A 2500-nucleotide genomic window follows, 5' to 3' on the forward strand; every position below is an offset into this window, starting at 1 on the left:
GCCTACGGCCATACCGGACGGAAGGCCCCCGATCCCGTCCGATCTCGGAAGGTAAACCGTCCCGGGCCTGGCTAGTACTTGGATGGGTGACCGCCTGGGAATCCCAGGTGCCGTAGGCAGCTTTTCCCGCTGCGAGCCAGCTCTCTCCTTTTCTGGGGAACAAGGGCAGGGTCGCCCTGCCAGGGGCCCTGGGGCTTAAGTCCCTGCCGGCCACCAGGTCAACCCGGAGCCTGCCCCTCTGCGGCCAGCAGGTCAACCCCATACCGGCAGGGGGTTGACCTGGTGGCCGGGAAGCAGAGCGGCCAGCAGGTCAACCCCATACATTCAGCGGGTTGACCTGGTGGACGGGAAGGAAAGCGGCCAGCAGGTCAACCCCATACTTTCAGCGGGTTGACCTGGTGGCCGGGAAGGAAAGCGGCCAGCAGGTCAACCCCATACATTCAGCGGGTTGACCTGGTGGCCGGGAAGGAAAGCGGCCAGCAGGTCAACCCCATACATTCAGCGGGTTGACCTGGTGGCCGGGAAGGAAAGCGGCCAGCAGGTCAACCCCATACATTCAGCGGGTTGACCTGGTGGCCGGGAAGGAAAGCGGCCAGCAGGTCAACCCCATACATTCAGCGGGTTGACCTGGTGGCCGGGAAGGAAAGCGGCCACCAGGTCAACCCCATACAGGCAGCGGGTTGACCTGGTGGCCCGAAAGCAAACCGGCCACCAGGTCAACCCGGAGCCTGCCCCCGCGGGCAGGGGCCAAGCGGACCCCCCTCCGCCCGGGCTTGCCCTGCTCCGAGCCGGGGCTTAATCCCCGTCCGGCCACCAGGTCAACCCGGAGCCTGCCCCTCTGCGGCCAGCAGGTCAACCCCATGCCGGCAGCGGGTTGACCTGGTGGCCGGGAAGGAAAGCGGCCACCAGGTCAACCCCATACTTTCAGCGGGTTGACCTGGTGGCCGGGAAGGAAAGCGGCCACCAGGTCAACCCCATACTTTCAGCGGGTTGACCTGGTGGCCGGGAAGGAAAGCGGCCAGCAGGTCAACCCCATACATTCAGCGGGTTGACCTGGTGGCCGGGAAGGAAAGCGGCCAGCAGGTCAACCCCATACATTCAGCGGGTTGACCTGGTGGCCGGGAAGGAAAGCGGCCACCAGGTCAACCCCATACAGGCAGCGGGTTGACCTGGTGGCCCGAAAGCAAACCGGCCACCAGGTCAACCCGGAGCCTGCCCCCGCGGGCAGGGGCCGGCATACCCCCGTCCGTCCGGGGTCGCCCTGCCCCGGGCTCCGGGCTTAAGTCCCGAGCGGCCACCAGGTCAACCCGGAGCCTGCCCCCGCGGGCAGGGGCCGGCGGACCCCCGTCCGTCCGGGGTCGCCCTGCCCCGGGCTCCGGGCTTATTCCCCGTCCGGCCACCAGGTCAACCCGGAGCCTGCCCCCACGGGCAGGGGCCGGCGGAGCCCCGTCCGTCCGGGGTCGCCCTGCCCCGGGCTCCGGGCTTAATTCTCCTCCGGCCACCAGGTCAACCCGGAGCCTGCCCCCGCGGGCAGGGGCCAGGCGGACCCCCGTCCGTCCGGGGTCGCCCTGCCCCGGGCTCCGGGCTTAATTCTCCTCCGGCCACCAGGTCAACCCGGAGCCTGCCCCGCGGGCAGGGGCCGGCGGACCCCCGTCCGTCCGGGGTCGCCCTGCCCCGGGCTCCGGGCTTAATCCCCGTCCGGCCACCAGGTCAACCCGGAGCCTGCCCCCGCGGGCAGGGGCCAGGCGGACCCCCGTCCGTCCGGGGTCGCCCTGCCCCGGGCTCCGGGCTTAATTCTCCTCCGGCCACCAGGTCAACCCGGAGCCTGCCCCCGCGGGCAGGGGCCGGCGGAGCCCCGTCCGTCCGGGGTCGCCCTGCCCCGGGCTCCGGGCTTAATCCCCGTCCGGCCACCAGGTCAACCCCGGAGCCTGCCCCCGCGGGCAGGGGCCGGCGGAGCCCCGTCCGTCCGGGGTCGCCCTGCCCCGGGCTCCGGGCTTAATTCCCGTCCGGCCACCAGGTCAACCCGGAGCCTGCCCCCGCGGGCAGGGGCCAGGCGGACCCCCGTCCGTCCGGGTCGCCCTGCCCCGGGCTCCGGGCTTAATTCCCGTCCGGCCACCAGGTCAACCCGGAGCCTGCCCCCGCGGGCAGGGCCAGGCGGACCCCCGTCCGTCCGGGGTCGCCCTGCCCCGGGCTCCGGGCTTAATTCTCCTCCGGCCACCAGGTCAACCCGGAGCCTGCCCCCGCGGGCAGGGGCCGGCGGAGCCCCGTCCGTCCGGGGTCGCCCTGCCCCGGGCTCCGGGCTTAATCCCCGTCCGGCCACCAGGTCAACCCGGAGCCTGCCCCCGCGGGCAGGGGCCGGCGGAGCCCCGTCCGTCCGGGGTCGCCCTGCCCCGGGCTCCGGGCTTAAGTCCCGAGCGGCACCAGGTCAACCCGGAGCCTGCCCCCGCGGGCAGGGGCCGGCGGAGCCCCGTCCGTCCGGGGTCGCCCTGCCCCGGGCTCC

The 2500-nt window shown here is 72.7% G+C and overlaps 1 non-coding gene across 1 annotated transcript; it reads left to right on the plus strand.

Moving 5' to 3' along the window:
* LOC141979767 (5S ribosomal RNA) lies at positions 1–119 on the plus strand. The gene has a single exon (XR_012637159.1). It is a non-coding gene; the product is annotated as a 5S ribosomal RNA (ribosomal RNA).
* Positions 120–2500: the final 2381 nt, after the last annotated feature.

Source organism: Natator depressus, chromosome 28 (genome assembly GCF_965152275.1).
Source record: "Natator depressus isolate rNatDep1 chromosome 28, rNatDep2.hap1, whole genome shotgun sequence".
In the NCBI taxonomy this organism is placed as follows: domain Eukaryota; kingdom Metazoa; phylum Chordata; order Testudines; family Cheloniidae; genus Natator; species Natator depressus.